General features: G+C 44.2%; 1 pseudogene; it reads right to left on the minus strand.

Moving 5' to 3' along the window:
• Nucleotides 1–8,953: 8,953 nt before the first annotated feature.
• Nucleotides 8,954–12,596, minus strand: LOC147880205 (pentatricopeptide repeat-containing protein CRR2, chloroplastic pseudogene; annotated as a pseudogene).
• Nucleotides 12,597–22,377: the final 9,781 nt, after the last annotated feature.

Here is a 22,377-nt window from a genome sequence, read left to right on the forward strand (position 1 = left end):
CCAATCGACCTAAATGGAAGTTGAAGAGGAAGCTTCTAGGGTGGATCCCGTAGAATCAGGATTCATGCCGACCCCGCAGGTGTCGCGCCTAGCAGGCCATACACTGTCTGGTAGAATTGCATTATTGGAGGATGCTTTGCAACAGATTCTGGCTCAACAGCTGTAAGCAAATGTAGGGCAATCCGAGCTTAGGAAAATGGTTCACAGTATGTCTACTAGACCATCTCATGAGGAGAAAGGTAAAGCTCCAATGGAGCCTAAAACCAGTGTTCATACGGTTAAGCCTAGAAGGGCTAAGGTGCCTAATATTGCCAATTATAGGCCAGAAAAGTATTCTGGTCGGATGTCACACCGTAGTTCCGATATCATTGAGACCTAGTTACACAAATGGGATGAGGCTTTCGCCATTTGTGAAATCAGGAATAATATGAAGAAAATCCGCGAGGCCACCCACATGTGCAGCGGATAGTTGGTGGATAAAACAGCAGCAGGATGGAGTGGCATCCACTACTTGGGAGGGGTTCACAAAAGAATTTATTAAACACTTCTTGCCCCCTGACAAAGCATCCCGAGCTTGGGATCATTATAGAAACCTTCGTCAGAGAAATTTATCAGTGGCTGAATACACTGATAAATTTAGAGAAAGTGTAATGAAAGTTTATGAACCTCTACCAGGTAAAAGATTTTATCTTCGGATTGAACAATCGAATCAAGATGGAAGTTCGCGCTAAGTATGCGAACACGCTTGATGAAGCAATTGCCATAGTCTTAAACTATGAGGATGCCAAAAGAAACAGACCAAGTGGGTTTGTGCAGGTTGGGACTCGGTATGAGTACTCAAAGGAAACTGGGTTTAAGAAGAAGTTGGTTAGCAAAGGGAGAGTGCCTCACAGCCTAGTGGCCAAGCCAAGCAGGCGAAGCCAGTTGAGACCTTCTAAACCAAGTACCACCATTGGAATGAAAAAGAAAGTAACACCAATGGCAGCCCAGGCTTGGTCAAAGTCTTCTTTGACCCTAGAGAAAAAAGAGTAAGCGAGGAGAGAAGGTTTGTGTTTTGGATGCCTTCGGCCTCATCAGTCGAAAGATTGTCCACGAAACAAGGATCGTCGGATGGCTAAGATGGTGATCTCATAATGCGACGTAAAGATGGAGGGAAGTCCCAAAGTAGAACAGATGCGGATTCAGCTAGCGGGATGTTCTCAGAGGTCAATACATGTTTTGTTATGTGCATCTGTTGCTAAGCTAGTAAACAGTGCACCTCATAATATCCTATCAAAGCCCGCAACAACGGGATACAGAGTTAATTAAGATGAAGGGGCAAGTAGCCAATCATGACGCCATTGTGTTGTTTGACTCAGTGTCAACGCACAATGTAATTAACTCCAAGCTTGTAAAGAGGCTGAAATCAAAGACTAGCCCATCTGACTATGCATTTCCAGTCAGGATGGCAGACGGAAGTTCAACTGAAGTATGGGACCAAAGGGTTACCCAATTGGAACTTCAAATTCAAGACTATGCGAAGAAGCTTGATTTCGAAACGACAAAGCTTGCTCACGCAGATATAGCCCTGGGTAAGGCTTACCATTCTAAGAAGAATCTAGCCATAGATTGAAAAAAGCACATTTATCAGTTCAAGATGAAAGATGTGATGTATGTCTTACGAGGTGAAAAGAATATAACTCAAGGACAGTTGGTTTCTGTAATGGAAGTTTGGAAAACTCAAGAAGAGTTTTTGTTTCTTTGTACAACGTTGGTAGAGCCGATTGATACTCCATCGACTAGCACTGATGTTACCCAAGATGGGGAGATGGCCAAGATGGCTGATCAAATAGCAGAGGAGTTCTCTGACTATTTTAGGGATGAGTTGCCTTATGGGTTACCTCCAGAGCAGAACGTTCAGCATAAGATTGAACTGATCCCGGGGGCAGAACCTGTAAATAGCCTCCCTATAGGTTAATTTTTACCGAAGAAACGGAGGTATGAAGCCAACTGGAAGAATACCTCAAGCTAGTGCAAATTCAACCCAATTTCTCACCTTTTGCTTCGCCAGTGATATTGAAGAAAAAGAAATACGATACTCTCCGTCTCTGTATAGATTACATAGCACCGAATAATATCACTGTTAAGCACAAGTATCCAATGGCTCGGATCGATGAACATCAGTATCCGATCGCAAGATAGATCTTAAGTGTGGCTACCATCAGATCCGCATTAGGGCCGAGGATGTGCATAAGACCACTTTTAGAAGAAAATTTGGACATTATGAGTTTTTGGTAATGCCGTTTGGACTTACCAATGCTCCGACTACATTCGTCATGCTTATGGAAACGATTTACTATGGCCGTATATAGGGAAGTTTATAGTACATTTTATTGAAGACATTCTTGTTTTCTGCAAAAGTATTGCTGAGCATCACGAACACTTGAGAATAGTGTTCAGTACTTTGAGGAAAGCCAGTCTATATGTAAATAAAAAGAAAACTATGTTGTGCATGGTAAGACTTGAATATTAAGGATTCATTATTACTCATGAGGGGGTGGAAATGGATCCAAAGAAAGTGGCTGCAATACTGACTTGGCCTATCCCTCAGAGTTTGACCACTTTGCGATCATTCTTGGGATTTGTCCAATTTTATCAAAGGCATATATCAAAATTTCCGATATAGTATCGCCATTGACTAATCTGACCTCAGATAAAGTACCTTTTATATAGAGACATAATCAACAAGAAAGTTTTAACACCATAAAACAAGCTGTGGTCTCCGGACCGGTATTACAAATAGTTGATCCCCAGAAACCGTTTTTCATAGAAACCGATGCGAGTGGCATCGCGGTAGAAGCAGTTCTCCTCCAAGAGGGAAGGCTAGTAGCCTTTGAAAGCAAGAAGCTTTCTCCTTCTCAACAAAATTGACCGACTCATGAATTAGAGTTGTATGCCATTGTCCATGCTTTAAAAACATGGAGACGTTATTTGTATGGGTCAGAGTTTTATGTTGATGTTGATCGTGATATTCTGAAACATTTTTGTAAACAACTAGACTTGAGAGGCCGCCCAGCTACATGGGCAGAACTCATGCAAGCGTTTAATATGACCATTCGGTACCGAAGAGGAAAGGATAATAAAGCTGCTTATGCGTTGTCTCGCATTATGCATAATATGAGTTTCACGGTATTAGAGAGTGCTCTAATGGCCGAGATTAGAGAAACTCAAAAGTTGGATGAGTTCGTCCAAAGTCTTTGGCCTAAGGCTCATGTGCTTAAACCCAGGGAAAAGGGTGACATGGCATCCAGAAAAGGCCAAACTTATGCAAGATATACCATAAGGAATGGCATGCTGAAAAGAAATGGCAAGATAGTAGTACCTAATCAGAATGATCTCAGGCAAAGAATCATTCAACAGTGCCATGATTGCCAAAAATGAAAAAACATATGCATGAATATGTGACACGCTGTTTTTCGTGTCAAGTGAGTAAAGCAGAACAGGTGAAGCCACCCGGACTTTTATAGCCCTTGGAAATACCACTAGGTAGGTGGGAGAGCATTTCCATGGACTTTATGTAGATTTACCTACGACACAAGGTGGATATGATTCTATCCTTGTGGTGGTTGTTCGTCTTTTTTTTTTTTACGCAAAAAGTAGTGCTAGTTATATTGCTTGAAAACGAGAGTACAAGAGGGCCTAGAGGCCAGCGGGCTGTAATCACAAAACGGATACAGCCCGTGGTAACAAAATACTAATTACAAGCCTCTCAGGGCATAATCATCGGAGTGTGGACAAACAGCCACGGTGGGGGGGAGTAATGCCACTGAAGACTCTGAGCAGAGTGCTGAAAGAACAGCTCTTGATGGTCCCAGTCCAGAGGAAGCGCCGTCTCTTCTCCTTCCCTGCCCGGGACTCCCCCTGAATCTGATCCCACTGACCCTTGAGCGTGTGAATGATCGTGCTCCAAATGTCCGCTAGGGTCTGGGTAGCAGAAGAAACCTGATCTCCTAAGGTCTGCGCGCATCTGGAAGTCCAGATATGCCAGCCTACAATACTCCCTATGATCTCCCAAACTGGGTGCCGAGTCATCGCTCCTGCATCTGTCTCTGTCAGATGCCAAGGGAAGCTGTCCATGTATGCCCAGGTGGCCTGCGTGATGAAGAAAACTGGATCCTGCCTAGAGAACTCATAAGCCAAGTGATGTCCCATCTCGGTGCTGCACCAGCAAACGGCTCCCCAAGTGACCGGTCCTAGCTCGGGTGCAGCCCTTGCTAAGATCCCCATGACTCCCTTCCACACTGTCTGAGCATGCGAGCAGCTCCAAAGGCAGTGCTTCAGGAACTCCTCCTCCTGAAAACACATCTGGCAGTGCCCCTCCTGCCCCATCTGCCTCAGCCAGCTGCCAACTGGTAGCCCCTTGTGGGCCACCATCCAAAGAAAGTAAGAGATCTTCCTCGGCCGCCAGCTTGCCCAAAGAGTCTTCCAGAAAGTGCGAAGAAAAACCAGAGATATCCCTTGGGCATACCAACTATGTGCCTGTGTGGGTAGCCTGCGCTGGAGAGCCCCAAGAGCACACCTACCAGTACGCGCACTGTATGAGAAGAAGGGGAAAGGGTTCTCTGAGGTCTCCAGTGGTGGCCAGCGCCACTCCCCTAGGTCCCACTCCACCTCTGTCAAGGAGCAGCCCTCCCAAATCCAGAGTCTCCAGTCCTGGTCCTGCATAATCAGGGGGTCTATATGCCACGTTTTCCTTTGCAGACCTATGATGCGAAGGCGCTGCTAGGGAAGCTGGGGGTCGATCACGGCCTCTCTGCTCTGGAGACGGCTACCATCGGCGACGGAGAAGAAGTGAATCGAGGAGTCCAAGAAAAGGCCTGCAACCACCAAAGGAATGCCACGGGGTGTGAACTGCCCTAGCCACCTCTCATCTCCCAGGACGAGCTGTCTGGTGATCATGGGAATCCTCCAACCTGCAGGAATGGCAGCATCGATCTCCACTCACCGAGCCTGGATCCCATGTGCCGTACCTACTGCTGCTGCCAGCTCGCCTGGGCTCAACTGGCTATAGACGTCCCTCCAAACCCAGAGCGAGCGCGCAGGCCCACGCGCCCAGAGCGCCCATGGGATATGGGATCTCTCTCCAAGCTGGCGACCTGTATCATATGTCACATGGCTGCTCCAGATCAGGGGCTGTCTGTCTATCTCCTCTCGGCAGCTGGGGGGAACCTGAGAGAGGCTGTGCCGCAACTTCCTCCAGACCGAGACGAGGCCATGGAGGAAGGGGGAACGGGGCTGAGTCAGTGGGACAAAAGTGAAAATCCACCGGATAGAAGACTGCCAATCACCCCCTCTATGGGGGATACACGCGCTGAGACCATGCTGAAGCAAGAGCTTCCACGTCTGCCCTCCTAGGGTCAGACCGCGGATGACTAACTTGCCAAGTAATGCCTGACTTTGCAGTTCTGGATCTATGATGCCAAGACCGCCCTCTGTCTGGGGGAGAATGACCGTCTGCCAGGTGACCCGGGCTTTGGTGGTGCCGGAACCATCTGAGCCAGACCAAAGAAAGTTTCGCACCAGTCTCCTCAGCTGGGCTACACACGATCTCAAGAAACACCAGCAAGATGCCACGTACCAAGCGGTGGCAAGAAGGACCTGATTGACCACAAGGGCCCTGCTTGCCAAAGATAGCCGAGCCGTGCTCCAGAAGGCTAGCTTCTGTCGTATGGAGACTAGGACCGGTAAGAACTGTTGAGCCGGCGTGATATCCAGACCTACCTGGAATCCCAAGTAACGTGACGTCTGTCCTCTAGGGATCCAGCGAAACCCCAGGAAAATACCCCACCGTGAGCTGGCTCCCGGATCCGTAAGAAAACCAACTGACTTATGCCAGTTGATTTTCGCCCCAGCGGCTAGGCAAAAAACCTCTAAAGACAGTCTCACTCGCTCCAGTGACTCGATATCATCCTGCACAAACAGGGCCGTGTCGTCTGCATACTCGGAGTCCAGAAGTTTTGCATCGTCCCGAATAGGGAGGCGCATCCCTCGAAGACCAGTGGTACGGGCTAATAGGAAGTGAGTCATGGCCTCCGCAAAAAATAGGAAGAGGTAGGGCGCAAGCGGGCAGCCCTGACGCACCGAGCGCTCGAGGGTGAATCTCTCCCCCATCCTGCCACTGATGATAACCCGACTGGAGGCCGACCTGTAGAGACTAGCAATACCTCTGATCCACTCGTCCGGAAAACCGAACCGAGAGAGTGTACCTTCCAAGAAGGACAAGTCTACCCTGTCGTACGCCTTCTCAAAGTCAAGGAGTATGGCAAGGTGCTGGCCACTGTGCTGGGCCCACTCCGTCGCCTCTGAGAATGTGAAAATGGGTGGTTGTTCGCCTTACCAAGATGGCTCACTTCATTCCGACGAGAGAGTCTGTTAGTGCCCCGCAAGTGGCAGATTTGTTTATTAAACATATATTTTGTCTCCGTGGATTACCCAGATTCATAGTGTCAGACAGGGATGTTAAATTTACCAGTCATTTTTGGACTGCAGTGTTTGGGACACTAAGGACCCCGACTTGGGAATGAGTAGTGGGGATCATCCAAAAACGGATGGTCAGACGGAAATAGTCAACCAGACTTTGGAAGCTATGCTTAGAGCATATGTTTCATTGAGGCAACATACGTAGGACAAGTGGTTGCCGCTATTAGAATTTGCCTACAATGATAAAAAACATTCCTCTACAGGGATCAGTTCGTTCGAGCTGAACTATGGTTATAGACCAGCAAATCCAACTACAGATAGAATACCTCAGAAAGTGCCTAGTGCCATGAACTTTGTGGTTTAGATGCGGGAGATGCTAGCACTTGCGAGAGCTAACATTCGCCAGGCTGTGGATAGAGCTAAGGCATATGCGGATGAAAACAGATCCGTTAGGGAATTTAAGGAATGAGAGAAAAATCTTCTCAGAATCCCTTCACACTCCAAGTCTTTGACTGTAGGAGTGTGCGCTAAGTTATCACCCCAATATTGTGGGCCATGGTTAATTCTAAAAAGAATAGGCAAGGTAGCCTATAAATTAGAATCACCATAGGGTTGTAAGGTGCACCCAGTGTTTCATGTTTCTTGTTTAAAGAAGTTTTTACACACAGGTGACTAACTGATCAAGGGTGTTGTTTTGTTTCAAGAGATAAGAGGATAATGCAAGGTGCAAACCGACAAGAATCCTAGACCGAGGAACAATGTACGCCATCAGAAGATACCCACGGTGTTGGTTGCATGGCATGGTTTACCTCTATCTGAGGCTACTTGGGAATCCGTGTATCAGATGCAGAGAGCATTCCTAGATTTTATCATCGAGGACGTTGATGCCTGAAGAGGGAAGGAATGTTATGCTCAAGTTGAGATCACACGACCTCGGAGGGATCAGTGGACATTTTCCTTTAGAGGATCAATTGTTGTATTAGCACTTCATGTAAATGGTCAAAGGAAATGGTGTCAAGGTCCTTGATGAGGGTGACAGGGCACGGACTAGATGGGTCTAAGGCTATGGGTCTTAAATGCATTAAATGTGTAAATGTGCCTAGGGGCAAATTAATTTTATGTGCTCCAAGAGAGGGGTAAAAGATGCATTTAAGAGGTACCCTAGAATGATGACATGTGACAGACTAGATCCATCTAGGGAATTGGGGCTTTGTGAATTAGCATGCGAGTTTTTGAAACGTGTGTATTCTTCTTGTGAGTATGCTGTCACAGAGATAGGCTGGGAGGTTAATGAGCGTGCCATCACCTGTGATTCCCAACAGAGAGATTGGAATATGACGTTTCAGAGGGTGGGTGGGGAAAGAAGCAGAGGCCGGCTGGATGGGGATGTAGGAAGAGAGAAGAGGCTGCCACGATGCCTCCTTCACAAAATTCCAAATCACTCGCTGTCCTTGCCTGCAGCAGCCTTCTCTAGATAGTCGCCTGCGTTCTGGACTAGCCACGCCCTAAGATCCCCTTCGACAGTGGTTCACTTCTTCCCGAGCTGTCCACGATACATGACCTCGTGCTCTGATGTTATATGTGCAATCACCACTATCAAGACACAGGCGATGGTTTCATCCATGCGTGCTGCAGGAAGGGTGGGTGGGATATGAACAGCGACAATATCTCAGCAAACTCTGAACTGTTCATGAGCAAACTACATCAGCCCCAAACGCTCTCTAGGTCCAAGATTTTAGTACAACCTGGTGCTCTGATACCATGTCAAGGTTGCACAAAACTTGAGAGAAAGAGCGAGTAAAAGAGAGACAGCAACATAGATTGTGGAAAGATAACCTCGTTAACAGCATGGACATACCGGGCCAACAAATGGGGGGTGTGTGTGTGTGTGTGTGTGTGTGTGTGTGTGGAGGAAATGGAACAATCACAACGTGGCAAGGGGGCGCTATTTATAGGGGAAGCCCTGGCAGAACTGACCGACCCACCAGCCGACTGACTTGACCTAACTAGCCGACTGACCCGACGGTTGACCTGACCCTGGTCATGGTCACAAGCTGGCCTTTTACTGACCACTAACCCTGTAGAAAACACAGTTAGAAAAGACTGATTAACTACACCTCTCAATGGGAAGGTACCCCCGCAGAGCAGCCCTTACTCTCCACAAAAACATGGCTAGCTGTCCTAAAGCCTAACCTCACAGCGGAAGACTTTTCCTAGATGGATCCAAACTAAGCAACACTTAGGTACACTCAAAGCTAAAGTGTAAACAAGCAAGCAGCCACTTGAATCGTGAAGAGAGATGGTCACTTCAATGAACAACACCATAGTACTAGAATATATCCAAGCTTACAAGTTTTTTTATTGAGCGAGAGAAAAAAAAAGGGAGTTTGTAAGAGACATTAAACAAAACTAAGACGAGCAACATAAAAATAAAATTAACTTTGAAAGCAATGCAAAATGCTTTAATATTTATTCAAAATAAGCCAATCTCGTACGTAAGTCTGTAACCCAATTGTGGGAATACACCTGCAGCTCCTCCTGCTGTAGAAACACCTCATGGGCTGCCAAACTCTTCTCCTGACCTGTCTCTCAATTCTGCTAGCTGTGTGCTCTTGCGAGCTTCACTGGCTCTCAGTGAAGTGGCCCCAGAGGTCTCTATTTACAGGGATCTGGCTCCAACACGCATCTGGACCAACTAGTCCCCCTTTGACATTCTGAACGGCCTGTAGCGTGGCCAACCCAGTGGCTGCTGCCACATGATACGCCAACCTGCTCTGGTGATCCACCAACCACAACCTCCCCTGGCAGACCAGCCTCTGCTGGATAACCAGGCCTGGTTTATATAAGGCCTCTGCCAGCCCCATTTCCAGTCCCATGTGGCTGCTGCCACATGATACGCCAACCTGCTCTGGTGATCCACCAACCACAACCTCCCCTGGCAGACCAGCCTCTGCTGGATAACCAGGCCTGGTTTATATAAGGCCTCTGCCAGCCCCATTTCCAGTCCCATTGCTGGCCCTTTGCTGCCCCAGCCCTAGGCTGCTGGCTTGCACGCACTTCCCTTATGGCTGGTCTCTCTCCATCAGATCCAGCCTACACTGTGCCAGCCCTTGCAGTCCTTGTTGCCCTTGTGGCAGCCCATTTACTGCTTCATTGTGCTGTCCATGTGATGGCCACATGACATGCCATTGCTACCCACATGGCAGCCTCTTTGCTGCTGTCCCTGTGGAAGCCCTCATGGCAACATCATGTGCCCATGTAACTTGTGCCCACATGGCACTCCAGTCACCCATACATTCTCTATAGGTGATAAGCCCCTATGCTCTCCTCATACAAGAGGAACATTGTCCTTTCTTCTCCAACAATAGGCTGCTATGAAATACTCAATTACACACGAACAAGAGAAGTATATGCTTCATTTGATGGAATTTTGATTCTATGATCTCAATTTGCATCCATCATAGATGGACCAATGGGAAAACAAGAGAAAGGGCCAACAGGCATATCCAAAACTTGGAGGCCAATATTGAATACAAGTTCCCTGATGTGGTCACCAGTAATCCCCGCACGAACATGTCCCACTGTTGAAATGGTGGAACCGATAGGCATCTCTCACCATAATTTCACGCTCAGCAATCTGAGATATAAACTTCATAGCAGAGTGGCAGTCACTGCACATACGAAGATTATTGATTATACGAAGAGTTGTTCTTTTTGGTGTAGCAACAAGCCCCAAACCAACAGCAAGCTTCTCACTATGTTGGCTTATGTAGTGCTCCTTTTCCTCCTCCTCCACATCATGCAGGACTAATTTTGTATTTGGCACATAACCCATCTCCTTCATTTGAGCAGTCAGCCTTTCCAATTCTGCATTTATTTCATCCATTCGAGGGTGCGATCGATCCCTCGCTACAAACTTGTGCACTTTGTTGTTCAACTCAATCAAACTGCACCCAGGTTGTTTCTTTACACCCCGGTCTTCCATCGCCTTTCTCACTTTTGCCACCTCATACCAATTTTCCTCTATGGCATAGATGTTTGACAACAAAATATAAGGTGCAGGAATATCAGGATCCAACTTTAGAACATGTTCTGCAGCCCGCTTTCCACGTGGCACATCACCATACACTCTGCAAGCTCCTAGCAAGGTCAACCACACTATGACATTTGGCTGTAATGGCATTTTGGAGATGAAGTCTTCCGCATCCTGTAAATATCCTGCTCGCCCAAAAAGATCGACCATGCAGCCATAATGCTCTAACGTTGGTGTTATGCCATGATCCTCAGACATGGAAACAAAGTATCTACGTCCATCATCCACCAGGCCAGCATGACTGCATGCAAAGAGAACACCAACAAATGTTATATCGTCTGGCAGCACCCCTTCATGTTGCATTTGCACAAAGAGATTGAGAGCCACCTTTGCTTGCCCATGCTGTGCATATGCAGTGATGAGGGCATTCCATGAGACTACATCCCGGTTCCGCATTTTGTCAAACACATCACGTGCCTCCACCAAACTCCCACACTTTGCATACATGTTTACAAGCACATTACTTACCATCCGATGTGATTCAAATTTATAATCAATGACATGTGCGTGAACCACCTTTCCCTGAGCAAGAGCTGCCAAGCTAGCACATGCACCAAGGATACTTACGAAGGTGGCCTCATTCGGTTTCACCCCATCCCCCTGCATTTCTCTATACAATTGAAGAGCCTCCATGCCATGCCCATGCTGAACATAGGCTGCAATTATGGCATTCCAGGAGACTGCATCTCGCTGCTCTATCTTCTCAAACACCCTCCAAGCATTTATTACACTCCCACACTTGGCATACATGACAGCAAGGGCAGTCCCGATGACCCTACCAGATGCATAGCCATTATTAACTGCACTGGTATGGATCAACTTTCCATCTGCCAGGGCTCCAGGACTAGAACATGTTTTAGAGACATTGAGAAAGGTGATCTCATCTGGCTTCACACCTTCCTGTTGCATCTGTTGGAAAAGCTCTACAGCATCTTTGCAATTGCCATGTTGGGCATATGCTGCAATCATCGTATTCCAAGAGGCCACGCTCTGTCGTTTTGTTATATCGAATACTCTCCATGCATCAACCATTTCGACATCCTTGCTGTACATGTTGACAAGGGCACTCCCTATAACAGGATCTGATTCTAGTCCAGCTTTCACAAGGCTGGTGTGTATCTCCTTCCCATCCTGTAAAGTTGTTACGTTGGCACAAGCCCCAAGAATGCTGAGGTAGGTGAACTTATCTGGCTGAAACCCGCAGGCCTCCATCTGGTGATACAGCTGAATGGCCTCCTTGACATGGCCATTCTGAGCACATGCTGTAATCATCGCTGTCCATGAGACCACATCCCGATCGTCAATCTTCTCAAAAGCCCTCTTCGCATCCTCATAGTTCCCACATTTTCCATACAGATTAATAAGAGCCGTCCCCACTCTTATATCTGATTCAAACCCATCTTGCACAGCGCTGGCATGGATTAGCTTACCCTCTTCTAGGTCTGACGGGCTGGAGCACACGGTGAGGACGGTACCGTAAGTGACCTTGTCCGGCTGTATGCCTTCCAAATGCATTCGCTTGAACAGTTCCAGGGCCTCTTCACCGTGTCCGTGCTGTGCATACACAGCAATCATGATATTCCACGTAAAGACATTCCGCTGATACATTTCATCAAAGAGCGATCGTGCGTCGTCCAAAGCCCCGCAGCTGCCGTACATCTCGATGAGAAGGTTGCCCAGGAATGTGTGCGTCTCATGTCCATTTGCGATGATGTGATCATGGATAAACCTGCCCTGTAAGAGTGCACGAGAATTGCGGCACCCACGAAGCAGAGGAGCGTAGGAGGCAGAGACCGTAGGGAATCCAAGGTGATCGAGATGATGGAGCGACTCTTCTGCGGAGCTGAAATTATTGGAAATGTTGTGGCTAGGAGCACAACATGGCAGAAATGGCGGTTCCTGAGGGAAAATTAATCCACCATAGCCGAGTCGGAAATCAACAGAGAGTTCTTCAGAAGGCATATTCAATGAGTTTTCGCATGCTGAAGAGGAATTCAAAGGAAGAGCGCAGCCAAGGGCCCGAGCTTCCATCCCAGCCACGCCTCTTCCTTCTCAACTCATCAACTCACTTACCCGTGATAGTGTACACCACAAGCACTTATCCGGCTTACTGGCTTGTTTAACGCTTCATGCTTACACGTGTCAGCACTTAAAACAACAATTTGAATGATAACAAGGGGTCACTCGATAGCACTGCCCGTTACTAAAATATTAGACTTTGGCCACCAAGGTTTCATCAACTAGATCCGGGCAGGCAGCTCTTAGATTGTGAAAGTGAATGATGAGTTGATCTTCGAGGGTGGAACTCCATAAGTATTCATTTTTGTTATAAATTTGGATAACATCTTTTGCCACTCTTCTAAATATGTATCGATGAATGGCCATGATGGAACACTAGTGTATAACCGTCTTTTCTTATTTCGGATACTATTATGATAAGCACATACTCGCTTTTCAGTAAATGTTCGCTTCATTTTTTTGAATGACAGCAAATTAGAATATAAAAGTACCTGGTCTTTAGATGTGCTTGTAGATAACTACCCGTATCAATTGCTTGTAATCCACATGATATTGGTGTAGATGACAAGTCGTGTCAATTGATCATAAGTCACGTCTCCATCCTATATTGCAAATGTAAAAAGATATGTCATGAAGGTATACAAGAAACGAAGAACACTTGAAATGCTTTCTTATTTGCATGACAAATCTTTGTTTTATTGTTATGTATAATTACATAGCATTGTTCACATTTGGTATATAATCACACATTGATGTGGATAGAGAGTTGGCATGTGGATAGAAAGTTGGCAGTATATATAACCATATAATCATGTGAAAACATGATCATCTGGGCACAAATTTCACATTATATATAACCACATGTTCGTGTAACTACACGTTCATGTGGGGGGAGAGTTGGCACACTTTCTCTCCAAAAATTATAAGACCAAGAAATGTGCCATTCCTTGGGAGCTTGTATCGTGTATTTTGCAAATCGCATAACGTATGTGCGTTCCTTGGGATCTTGCATCATGTATTTTACAAATCGCATAATGTTTTTGCACATTGCATAATATGTCTTTTTTTAAAGAATATTGTTGTTGTCATATTGAAACGGATGTAACCATATCCAAAGAGGGGAAATTTAAAACGTGAATGTTCCACGTTGAGAACCTTCATAGACGGATCCATCAACCTTTTGACTTGTGCATACAGGCTCGCCTGAGACAGAATGTCAATTTGACAACCACCTTTTTGTTTTTTGCCCTTTGGTGCAAAAACATTGTGAACTGGTTCATGAGAACACAAACATTGAAAGGGTGAGTGCGATAGATATAATTAAGGCATGCCTATTCAAACATATGTATAGATGGGTTTCTCACCTTCACCATATTACTAAGTCTATTGCGCGGCACACTCAAAGACCTCCTTTAATGACCTTTTAACATTCTTGCTTGCACGAGACTGTTTAAGAAGCAATAGGGGCAAAGCTAACTTTGTTGGAGGAGACAAAGTATAGATAGAACACCTCTTCGCAACAAAAATTGGGAATACGAACAATATCGTCAAGTATAACTTCTTTCTTCTTTCCTTCTTTAATCTCCCGTGCTTTCTCACACTTTGCAACAATGTCAATCTTCTCTGTAGTTTCAATTCAACAAAGACAATCAACACAATCACCTTGGAGAAAATACAATTGATGAACTATTCCAAACACGCCTACCTTCAAGGCACAATGTGGCATCATCGACAAGCACATCACGTTTTCCCTTGCCATACCTTTTCAATACTTGTGCATGCACTAACCATCAATGTCAAATCAGAAACAAGGAAATTGAAGCTAGACAGGCATACAACAGTATCACCACGTGATCGTGTTTGCTTAGGGCCAGTGCACACGAGAAGGAAAATGCATGATCTAGAAGGAGAGATGAATTACACAATTTTGTTCACATGGGGAAATACAAAACACCATTTAGGCATTTAAACAAGCTCTGACTTGATTGGAATGGACGTCTGAGTACTTGCATTATGAAGAGCTGGGCCTTGTTGATTGGCCTACAAATCTTCATTTGTACCAAAGCCAGAGCATTGAAGGGATTGTAACCCCATACAGCTCTAGATGGCAGAATACGATTGGTTGGAGATGTGATGGCACTTTGGTGTGCAAATCCTCACCCTCAAAATCCAAGTTGCAAAAACGAGCACCAAGGGCACTTCACCTTGTCTAGAAATTCGAGCCATTTGCTAGTGAATTGCCACTAGCTTCGCATTACATGGAGAGTGTGCACTAGCTCTTAGCTCGGGCTGCTTCTGGGTTGCTGCATCACCGAAAGATCAAACCAGACAAAGAAGATGAACCCTTGCAATATTGTGCAACACCAATATATCAACACAAGATAGACAGCCAAAAGTTAAGATCAGATTGACAAAGAAGATGATGAACCTTTTGAACTGTTACGTCTCAATACCTGGATCGGTACATTTAACCACAAGCTTGTCCACAACATACACTCTTGCAAATTCATTCCAAGCCACATGTCGATGGTTATCAATGAAGCCATGCATTAGGATGGATCATTGTTGAGATGATTCAATTTTTTGAAGATGCTTGGGGTTATCTTGAGGATGATCAGAAAATGTGTCCCTCTCATGTCATGAATGCCGTTAAGCATCATGCAAAAGAACAAATGATGCATTGCATTGCTGATAAGAGAAAGCCACCTAGAGAGATCAGTGATATCTTAAAGAGAGTAGAATGTGAGGGAGAATTGGCTGAGGCCTATGAAAGAGATGAGCCTTGCCCTTAAGCTTGCAAAGCCACATTTTTGTCTTGTAATATTTTTGGGACACCATGTGCCAAACTTATTTTATTAAATTTCTTATTCAAAAATAAAATAAAATTTGTACCATTTGACATAAATAAAGATTGCAACATGTAAGTTTTGTTAAATTAAAGTAATTTTGTTAAATTAAGATAATTTTGTTATAACTTGTTTTGCATAGCATATGTAACAGTTTGCATCTTGCATGGGATATGTAACATCTTCATCTTTCATTGAGCATATTGCATGTGACATTTGCATCTTGCATCCTACGTCACACATCGGCACCTCACAAATGTTAAATTTGATGCATGCACACTTTGCATACCATCGCACACCAAGCATTCATCTACACTTTGCTCTCTGCAACAAGCAATACTTTCCTATGAGAATGTCACAAGGAGAGGATACTCCTCCTTTGCCCAGGGAGGAGGAAGGCTCCAGAAGAGTGGGCAAGCGTCCATTGATGCAAGAGGAGGATCGACGTGCCAAGCATCAACACTTGCAGTTAGAGCAGCTACGCAGGGTTGCCAATGCAGCGCCCAAGCATGTGCTAGACACTATTGCATGTGCATCCGTGTATGCTCAACCTATAGGTCTGTATGTTTAATAATTCAATTTTTGCATGCTTCTTATATTCGATGTATCATTTCTTAGGTCTTTTGTCAATAATTATCACATACGAACTAGCAACCAACACCATGGCCATTGGCTTTGCAGGCATGCAATGGAAAGAAGTAAACAAGCTTCTCTCAAAACAATACCTTTTGGCAATCTGGCCCTAAGAGGCCGATGAAGAGGAAGCCTCAGGCAGCCAAGCGAGGAGACGTAGAAGAACATCAGAGGGAGGTGGAAGCACCCCAACCCAAGCTTTGGACCAACACGGGAGATGGAAGATAACAAATTGGCGAGATGAATGGATTCAGCAAAATGGTAGGCAAATATATATCGAGGTATATGGGAAGGTGCCACACCATAATGAAGTGGCAATGTACTTTGTGAAATTCTTGTACACGCACTTCATAAAGGGTATCCAAGTGGACTTCTAATCTTATAAGGACAAGTGTACACGCTGTCATACTGAAGTGACGATCACCCAGTCACAATTGCCGACTAGATCTATTTGTCCACTTTGTAAAGCCCAACTATCAATGGCATTGTACATGGTGTTGGGCTTAGGATAGTTATATCCAGGACCATGACTTTCACCTCTTTACAATGTATACATTCTCTATGATGGAAATATATGACTTTGTTTCAAGTTATATGTTCTTTCAAGTTTATATGGTTGCAATTATGAATAAATAAAGTAATAAAGTAATTAAAATTTATAGCATAAAGTAGGTTGCAATTCTAAATCAAAATGCTCAATTAAATGGATAATCATTTAGCATTTGCAATTAAATTTTATTGAATTTACATGTGCATTCCATCCGAATTGGCACACTAGCAATCCTAAAACAATATGTAGGTTTCTATCTCGCATTAAAAAGCTAAAACCTAAATGAAAAAGCATTTTCTATTTCTCATTGAAATATAAATTTAAGACTAAAGAATAAAGTATTTTCCATAAAAATTAAAAAGCTTACCCAGTCATGGATAATTATATGCACTTTCATAACAAGCTCTGTGTGTGTGTGTGTGTGTGTCTTAAGACTTTGCATATGCTTCTTGTGCACGGCATCGCATAGGATTCTATTGCATATGAGGCTTATGCGATGCTGACATGGAAGAATCAAATCTTCAAAGGCCAAACCCTAAGCACAAGACATTTACAATGCATGATGAGACAATACCATACTGCCACCCAAACAGCATGCATGATGTGATAGAATAAAACCTCTCACTCTCTCTCTCTCTCTCTCTCTCTCTCTCTCTCTCTCACACACACACACACACACACACACACACACACACACACACACACACACACACAAAATTAAAACTTATCTCGAAAGTCATCCAAAAATAATGTCACCAAGGACAAGAAATATCACTTTGCATATGCTTCTTCCTCATGTCATCACATAGGCTTCTATTGTATACAATGGTGAGTGGTATATGTTGGAAAGTCAAACCTTATTAGGTGTGATTGAGGATATGGTTGGTGCGATGGAGATCACGAGATGCTCTCTTGAGCTCATGTGTGATGTCATCTACCTTTGTATTGAGCCTATTTAGAGGCTTCTCCTTCTCAATGAGATGATCAATTGCATTTCGTGTTCATCCCTTCATCTCTTTCAGCCATGTTTATCTTCAACCCTCCATAGCTATCCTCGTATTTCCCTACAAGTGGTATCAAAGCGGGTTGTTGCCAATGATGCTATTGACCAAGCTTCTTTGTCACCATCTGCTACTTATGTGCTAAGTTTTGCCAGCAAGCGCTCTATTTTTCAAAAGTTTGATTATGTTTCCCATAGAGTAAAGCATCTATGGAGCTGTGTGTCACTATTTAAGATTGTCTACAAGCTGATCTGCACCAACAGCTGTGGGAGCTAGAAACCAGATGTAGCATCATTACCCTCCTTCCAATCCAATAATGTCAGAATAGCTCCTCATGAATAGAATATAGTTTGAGAGGCTAGTTTGATATATGATCCTTTTTTAATTTGATATAGGATGCAGTGCCACACCCACATATGTTGCCCTATGCTCATCATGAGGAGGAGAAGCATTGACGATATGAAGTGGGATCTTTAGGAGGGACGGTTACGGATGCATAGAGTGATGGTGATAGTAGCCCTCCACCATTACCTCATGAGGCCATGGAGAAGGAGGTGTTTGATGATATGGTGCGGGATTTATATGTCCATCAGTCCTCAGGTAGGGATGATAGCATGAAGCAGGACGATCTTTTTACTGCAGCATCGACTCCACTGTTTGAGGGGTGCACATTCTCGCTATTAGACGTGCTTATAGATGCGCTTATAGACACGCCCATATTTTCACTATTCTAGCTGTCAGCGGTTTGAGTATTGTCGTGTTTTGATGGGCATTGGATAGTATGCTCACTGGTTATTCTCCCTTAAAGGCACATTTAGAGGCTTTGCACCTTTCATCAAAGGTGAAAGAAGCATCTCTCCTTCAAGAATCGGCTCACTATTTGTAGTGATCTCTGTGTGAAACACAATAAACATATTATGCAAAGAGTCTACATAATGTTCTTATTTTCATGTTTTCAAGCAACGCTATACTTATCTTGATAGTGAAAGAGAGTGCAGTGCAGTAGAAACGGCAGTAGCTCGTCAGTAGAGCTAGAGCAGCAAAGAGGCATCAAAGAGAAGCAGCTCCACTTATTCTTACAAGCTACTACTTTTGTGAATCTGAGGTTCGGCATCCCTCCATTCCACGAGACCTGATAACAAGGAAGTTCTGAAGTTGATCACTTCATTTAATTGCAAAAGTGTGTGGATGATCTTAAGAAGCAGACTCTTTGCTGCTCACTCATGCTGCATGATGGATTGGAAAACTCTATGGCACTTCTGTGTATTTTTTGAGCATTCCCAAAAGTATAAAGCCTATTTATTGCAGCAATTGAAGGAGCTCAATTTGTTACTAGTTTAGCGATTGCGGGAGTATCTTTCATGGCAGCTGTTCCAATTGCCATTCTTGGCTCTCAATTTTGCGGAGTATGGCCAACTTGTTCAGTGCTGCAGACTTGGCCCTTTGATTTGCAGTTCTTAAAGTCCTTTTGTGGACGTACCTCTGTGGGAAGATCATTGAAGATGCTGGTGTTGGATGGCTGCAAACAATTGCAAAAGCTCTCCCTTTCTACAAGTGCCATGACAAATTGTTTTGGTCACTATCTAGGCCCGTATCTAGGCTACAGTTTTGTTTTTATATGTTTTGGTTGATGGGTTCTCTGCCCAAGATCTCCCAAAATGATTGTAATGCCTTGAGTAGGGTGTTGTTGTTGGTTGGCCTTTCCATTTTGACATGCTATCAGTTTGAGTTAAAGTGCCTTTGTGAGAATACCCTCTCTTTGTGTTTGTGAGGGAGATCTCTTTTGTGAGCGCTCGTACTCGTTTGGGCTTTTACACCGACTTTGTTTTGTGAAGCTCTTTTGTTTTGAGCATTCACTATTTTGTCAAGGGTAAAGCTATTTGGACAATATGTCACTTTCAACCCCCTATCTTCAGTTTGAGGAGGGGTATGTTGGAAAGTCAAACCTTGTTAGGTGTGATGGAGATCACGAGATGCTCTCTTGAGCTCATGTGTGATGTCATCTACCTTTGTATTGAGCCTATTTAGAGGCTTCTCCTTCTGAATGAGATGATCAATTGCATTTCATGTTCATCGCTTCATCTCTTTCAGCCATGTTTATCTTCAACCCTCCATAGCTATCCTCGTATTTCCCTGTAGTATGCCAGTTGGCATGCTCGAGCAAATGAGCTTGATCAAGAGCACCGCAATTGGCATTACCACCTAGAGGCCTATGCGATGGCAACAAGGAAGAATCAACTTTTCAAAGCCCAAACCCTAAACACAATATATTTACAATGCACAATGAGACAATATCATACTACCACCCATTAACATCATGCGACGAGACAATACCATACACTGCAAATTTCTTAACCCCCCTAAACCACAACCTGCAATCAAAAAACAAGAACACATTCAGAATACAGTGAGACATTCAAAGCCCACTACCAGCATCATTGCCATCATTGCCACAATTCACAAGTCACTATCCTCATCATGTTCGTCATCAATGTCCTCATCTTTAGACCCATGTGGAAGGCGAATATTATTTCCTTCATGTTCATCCGATTCATCCTCCTCATTGATATCCTCCTCAGATGTTGCACCATCAGCCCCTTCCTCATCCTCTTCTTGGGGTTATGGGATCTACAACGATGGGACTCCTTCAAGTTGGATAGCATTAGGTGGGACATCGTAGGTCCATTTTGGAGCTTTCTCCTCATTCCCACATCTCCTAGTGTGTCCAGAATTTTATCAGTGGCATAGATGTACACTAACTTCTCAGCCCAATCCTCTAGAAGTCTATTTCGTAAAGTACTATGAATGTACTTATAATGACTCCAATTTCTTTTTGAGCCTGAATTTGAGCATGTCTGAGAAAGAACCCTCATTGCAATCGAGGGCTTAGAAGCTCACACGTGCCACCATTCATCATCCACCATTTCCAAGAAGATGTAGTTTTTGCCAATGCTTGAACATCGCTCAATGCAAACAACCCCTCCTTGCATTGATACTTGGCTAACTCGTTACAACACTTTGCAAACTCATGGTTTTGGGGATAATATTATCGCACAACCTTATGAAAGTCATGCATAACGATTGGGATCTCTTCAGGCTTCATATTCCTTCACTCAAGGTCTAAAAGGTACCCAACACTATGCAAGGGATTGTGAGCTTGTTTCCATCGAGGCCTAAACAATTGCCACAATTCCTTGCATTTTGTAGCATTGAATGGTCTTCTCTCATTCTCTTGGCTTGGGCGAGTAGGGGGATTCCTTGCAATAAGAGCTTGCTCAATACTCCAAAAAAGCATCCATTGTTGGAGCCTTTGAGTACCAAGCCCTAAGCACATATAATATAGGTTTCATAACATTAGCAGCATCCTCAAACCATTTCCATAATGTAGGGGATCCCAATGTTTCTTTCAAGTCGTGCATTTTCTTCTTTGTTGCCCTATCGGTCAACTGTGACATCCATCGTTCAAATGCATCATAATGAAATACCTCTATAAGAAAACTCCTATTCTTTACCAAGGATTGCAAAGTGTAGAAGTACATAGCAAATCTCATGGTTGCTGGCAATTGCAACATGGTAGAACCATCACAAGACATAAAAATTGCTTCGAGATGTTGCTTCGATCGTATTAACTTCACGATGTCTCGAGACTCACAAATAATCTCTTTGAACCATGGCACTTGTTTATACCAATCTTTCAATGCAAGATTTAAAGTATGTGTGCAACATGATGATGCATATAGGTTGGTATAATCCCTTTGCAATATTCTACCCACCTTTTTACAACTCTTGGCATTATCCATGACAACTTGTATAACCTTTTTCGGGCCTAACGCTATTATAACCTTTGATAATATGCCAGCTATATATGTCCCCAACTTCTTTATATGTAAGGCACCAATTGACGTGTGGAAGGCCTCCCCACGCGGTGATATAACCATCCCATTTAATAAAGCATGACATTTTATGCTTGTCCACCCATCTGAGACAATTGTGCATCTGGTGTTATGCAATTGCTCGAAAATGCTACAATTTATGTGATCTTTCTCTTCTGCATATGCCTTGTCTAATAATGATGTACACAAAGTGTGGTATAAAGGTGGCTTGAAGCTTGGTCCATAGCTAGCAATGCACTTCCATGCAGCTCTCATATAATCGTTATCGACCATACTCAGTAGACATCCTGACCACAAGATTGATCTACCAAGTACATAATGTGCATTCATCTTGAATCCGAATGCTCTCAACTATCATGGGTTGCTTGAAGTTAGGAGTCGCAGTTGTCGATCTAGTTGCACGAGCCATAGGTGGAGATCTATCTTGCATGCTAGTGTCCACACAAGGAGTTCTGGCATGGGAGCCTGCAACACTTGTACTTCCATCATTGTGTGTGCTTACAGACTCTACTCCACTTACATCTTGACTTTCCCAAATTGATCTTCCTCGGATTTTTCCAGAAGATTGCAACTTCTTTGTCAAGCTGCGAGCTGCTGCAACACCTCCTAGGGCCGCACAACACTGGATGCTCTTTCTTGAGGTTCTATGGAGTGGCATTCAAGAAAACAATGGTATCATCAACCACCTCACTATCGAAGAGCTCCTAATCCTGTCTGATGGAAAGTCTAAGCCCGACAACATTTGCTTGAGATCTTGAAAATAGACTCATAGCTTAAACCACAAATAAATACAAGAAGGGGGTAAGAGGGCATCCTTTGCAAATTGATCTAGAAATCTAAAACCTCTTTCCCCTTTCTCTTTGTGCCACCCCTCTACTAGCCC

Source organism: Dipteris shenzhenensis, chromosome 32 (assembly GCF_047967505.1).
Source record: "Dipteris shenzhenensis isolate YYH24624 ecotype China chromosome 32, Dip_SZ_1.0, whole genome shotgun sequence".
Taxonomy (NCBI): Eukaryota; Viridiplantae; Streptophyta; class Polypodiopsida; order Gleicheniales; family Dipteridaceae; genus Dipteris; species Dipteris shenzhenensis.